This window comes from Centropristis striata, chromosome 1 (genome assembly GCF_030273125.1).
Source record: "Centropristis striata isolate RG_2023a ecotype Rhode Island chromosome 1, C.striata_1.0, whole genome shotgun sequence".
Taxonomy (NCBI): domain Eukaryota; kingdom Metazoa; phylum Chordata; class Actinopteri; order Perciformes; family Serranidae; genus Centropristis; species Centropristis striata.
The window spans coordinates 34,957,288-34,962,471 of record NC_081517.1 but is presented as its reverse complement, the minus strand read 5'-3'; the positions used below and the strand labels follow the sequence as shown (position 1 = coordinate 34,962,471).

Genomic DNA, 5,184 nt, shown 5'->3' with positions numbered 1-5,184 from the left:
ATACATTTTTGAGACCTCTACATCATCAGTGTGATATTTTTTTTCCTGAAAAACCTGATGAATACATGAATTGATGATTAAAAAAACTGAGCAACAAATTTCACAAAAATACCAGATGTAACAAAAATGATTTGCTGGTTTCACTGGTGGATCTGTCATTGCTGCGTGAAAACTTCATATCAGCAGATGTATGATGTTGTTTTATATGGAAAAAATATTTTGTATGTTTGAGGAAAATGTTAAAAGGAAAGTCAAAGTTTTATTTGGTTAAAAATATTAGGTTTTATGTGATTATGTGAGTTCAAGAAAAGCAAATTGTGAGCAAAAAATTGCACAAAAAGACCTGATGTATCAAATATGATCCAAATTAAATTCATATATGAAAATTGATATTGAATAAAAAAAAATGTTGTGGTTCCTGGTTCAACAAAAACTCCAGTTTTGAAAATTTAGAATTTTCTGGCAATTATTTCACGGTTCAGGCTTTATAGGGTTAAATATTCAGGTTTAATCCACTTTATGGTTTTTACTTGATAAATCGTGGAGATTCAACCTTAAAGCATCTTCTTCCATTTTCACAAATATGTGTCAGAGTGCTGATGCCGGAGACACATTCATGTCGTGAACTGATTTTGAAATTGCGGCGCTGAATTTATTTATTTATTTTTTATTAAACTGATAAGAACAGATACTACACTTGATCTCAGCCAAAGGGCCGAGAGCGGCGCTGAAGTTAAGCAGGACGTCCAATTACGCAATGACGCACAGCTGCACACTCCGAAGGCTGTCCCATTTGTGCATTACACCAGTCAAAGGAAGGACTCTGGCCTCGCCTTCGGAGGACCCGACTCTGAAGGAAGGATCCTACCAAGGAAGGATCCTTGACATTGGGACACAGCCAAGGAGAGCCATCATCAGGAGAGAAGCAGAGCAATGCGTATCCATGGCAACGTGTCAATAAAGTTATGTATAACGTTATTTAGATAGAAAAGAGGACGTTTACCGATTTGGTCTCATAACTTTGACCCTTTCACACTGTATTTTCACTTAATGACAGTTTATTTGAACGTTTTGTTCAGTAAAAATGTCATTTGGTTGGACTAACAGACACTCCAAGGAGTCGATGCTCAGTTTTCTGAGGTAAGAAAGATACATTTTGTTCTTGTTTCTCGCTAGCCAAAACTAACATCCCAGTTAATGCTCCAGTTAATGCTAACATGAATTAGCAGCGGCTTCTCTCAGTCGGGTTACCGGTGTAGAGAGGCATGTAGTCAGTGTTGTCAGATCCCTCTCGCTCCTCCACAGTGCAAATATGGTCTGCTCCCGATATTGGGAAACAAGATGGCGACGCAAGATGGCAACGAGTGTAACGCTGAACTCGAGGCTTCCAACGGACAGTCCACAAACCAATGGGTGATGTCACAGTGACTACGTCCATTATTTATATACAGTCTATGATGCAAACACATTAAACTATCTACAAAGACTGATACACAACAACACAACTATTGTGCACAGACAGGAGGCTTCATGACACAATAAATATACATTTTATAAATGTGCTTTTCTCCCTTTGGGATACTGTTTTTATTTATTCTTCAAAAAATGAAAATTAAATCATAGAGAAGATTTATGCAACAACAAAAAATGCCAGTCAGTTCTGATTCAATTGTAAGGCAATGTCAGACGTGTGTCAGCTTGTTTGGAGCTCCTCTTTCTACTATGGGCAAAAGTTGTTTACTGTAGCTTTAAGAGATGGAAAAAGGTTGTCCAGATTCATATTTAAGTGTCTTGTCTTATAATTACCTTGATTTTTATATGTTATTTTACTTTTGGGGAGTTTTCCTTTATTGGAAGCAAATGTCAAAGGACAGAGGGTGTCATACAGTTTATAAAGTCCTCTGAGGCAAATTTGTGATTTGGGGCCAGAAATTAAATTGAATTGCAGATTTCAAGTTGCCTATAGGAATAAAAAAATATATATTCTAGGGATGGGTTTGGGTTTCCCCTCTTAATTTCAGCACATGTGAAGATTTATTTGGGCGAGGGTCTGTGTCATTGCAAAACATGAAGTGAAGCATAACAGCATAAACTTTACCATTCAGCTCTGGTTGACTGCTGCCTGGCTGATTGCTCTATTGAACTTATTGCGCCAAGGGGGAAATTACACCCTTCATTTGCTGGTTCATTATGGCCAAGTAACTCAATTTGCATTGATAAAAGTAAAGATTTCAAATTGTAATAGGAGTTTTTAGAACCTTCTAGGATTCTTCAAGCAGCCTTCATATCTGTAAACAAAGATTATAGGAAAATAAAATAAAAACATGCTGATTTTAGATTTAATGCAAATTCATTGCTCTGTGAATTAAACATTAGGTCATTATGGAGTTATATAAAGGTTGTGGTTGCATAAACAGATACTTAGGCAGAGAAAAAAAGCCCAATGTCACTACAACCCTCCTGAAAAACACAAACATAACAAACCTGAGGTTAGAGACTGCAGCAGTAGTGGGGTAAATGAGGCTGAAGAGGTCTGAGGAGGCTGATCGAGGTTATTCTGACCTCCCTCCGAAGGAAAATGTCTGAGACGTGATCAATCAGGCCTGCTCCTCTTTGCAGAAGCCCTGCAGAGCTTTCCAGATGGATTAAAACCTCAGAACTATAGGTCACCAACTCACAAACATGCATGAACGCACATAAACATACACACACACACCAATGATGCTGCTGTCAAAATCCTCACTCTTTTTGTATTTTTTTGTTTTGACCCCACACTGACAAGACGTTTTCTGCTTGTTTGACATTTGATATTTATACTTGATTGATGTTCAAGGACATGCAGACTGACAGGGAAAGAGGATGTTTGATTGGCTGCGCTTGTGGTGTGCGTTTATTTTTGTTTTTGTGTCTCAATTTCTCACATTTTGGCCACATATTGCTTCAAAAAAGTCTGTTACTATGTTCTATTAATTCATTCAAGCTACAAAGAAAGCTATGGGGTGCAGTCGGACCATTTTAACTTCAACTTGGCAGAACTCCAGTTCCTGTTAATATTTTCATAACCTTGGTGACATTTAGTGGAGTTAACATATGGTAGGACTAGGATGTATATATCCTTCCTCTCTTAAGTAGAGTGGGAACAGGTACACGGTCACAGAATGTACTGTTCCGTGTCCCCCTGGAAGTGATTAAAAAAAAAACATGCACAGCTGGAAGAGGAAATCTTACAGAAAAGGGAAAGAGCTTACTGATTTATATGCTCCTACTCACAACTGCCACAACTGATATATTGGCAATGAACTGGCGACACAACTTGTCGCAGGCAGTAACATCACACAACAAACACTGTCACTGACCGATCTAACACTTTCAAGAAATACTGGAAAAAACTAGCATAGAGAGTTAGAACATCATGTTTGCAGCATCAACTGGCATCAACTATCTGAAACAAGTGTTAAATGATTCCAACTTGAGTTTGCATAGCATATAATCTGTTTTGCTTGTATACCAGAACAAAATTAACTGATACCAAACTGCTATTTCTTCCAATGCTGTTTAGTGGCATGGCAAGAGAGGAGAGAGGATAACCCAGGGCAATGAGGGCACACAAGTCAATCATGCTAAGCTGAAGTTACAGAGACAGAGAATTCGATCTACTTTGATGCCCTCATCTCGCTCTTTCCCCTGCCAAAGTCTGAAAACTGGCAGGAAGGCAGGGTAAAAAAATGAACACACAAACAAAAATACTAAAGTTTAGGGGTCCATGTTAATTTTGTTTACAAGAACACACGTATGTGTAAAGCTGGATGAACTGCACAAGCAAGACTGAGGGCCTAAAGCCATAGTAGTGATTCATAGCCAGTAGTGATTGGCTGGTAGAGCCGTGGTATAGTCAGTGACAGCTGTCCATCATGACATCTCAGATGCTTTTATAGCATCAAAAAAACATATTAAAATTAAACAGGAAAGTGAACACCAGCTTGAGAAGAACCAAAATGATATAAACCATCTCTAGGAAGTCTTAGGCAGGTGTGGAAAAAATGGCTAGAAAAATAGATGCTGGTTTAAAGGCAAATGTTGGTCACACCAAATATTTGATTTGATTTAGATTTTTCTTCTGTTCAATCACTTTGCATTTTGTTAACTGATAAAAATAAACTATCAACATTTCAATTCTTGAAAGCATTCTTATTTTAAAGCATTTTTCACACCTGCCTAAAACACAGTACTGTATATTTCCTGAAAAAGGTAAAATCAGGGAATCACCAAAGTCGGTAGGCTTCATCCTCTGAGGACCATGAATGTCTACAAGACAATATTTCAAGTTGTTGATATGTTAGTCCTGAACAATGATAACTGCTGACTGATCTACTAACCACCAAGAATAGAGCCACATTGCTACATTATGTGTGTGAAGTTCAACAATGTAAGAAAAGATCAGCTACACACACCGTAATGGTGCAGAGAAGAGAACAGTGTGACGACATTGCCATCAATTTAGTGAGAGACTAAAATTAATATAAATCCCAGAAAGAAAAAGCTAATCCTCTCTCTTCTAAACAAATACATTTTCACACAGTCTCAAGCCATTATAGCTGACTCATACTGTCCTTTTAATCCTATATCTCAGTCCCCTTGTATCTTTGCCTTTCTCAGTATGAATAGACTTTTATTTGTCTATAAATACTCAAGCCCTTTTGTTCCTGAGCTACTAAACTCATGCACTTCTCAGAATGTGTTGATTCACTTAAACATTATTGTTATGCTACAGAGACGGTATTGTGTCTATTCTGTGGTTCCTGACTCAGACAGAAAGCCAAATAACGGAGGATACTCCATAGAAAAATGAATCGTTATTATTCAATGCCATTCAGCTGAATCCAACAGCAGACATTTCATGTTGTTGCTGTCGGAAACTATTGCTGCAACAAAAAAACAGAGCAGACTGTTCACTGTTTCTGAACAGGTGGGCTGTGTTTCCCGTCATTAACCCATTTGTCTGTTTAACAGACTGCCACAGGGTTTCCATGGTGACCGGTAAGTGTAACAGGTATCAACCAAAGTGGCGTAGACGCAGATAGAGGAAGAGAGTTGAAGGGGTGAAAGAGGACGAAGAATACCCAGAACTGAAAAAAAATGCAGCAAAACACACTCCATTAGCAGAATTGAGAATAAACACAATAG

At 38.0% G+C, this 5,184-nt stretch overlaps 1 non-coding gene across 1 annotated transcript; it reads right to left on the bottom strand.

The window, feature by feature from the left end:
• Positions 1-542: 542 nt before the first annotated feature.
• Positions 543-729, bottom strand: LOC131980065 (U2 spliceosomal RNA). The gene has a single exon (XR_009395177.1). It is a non-coding gene; the product is annotated as a U2 spliceosomal RNA (small nuclear RNA).
• Positions 730-5,184: the final 4,455 nt, after the last annotated feature.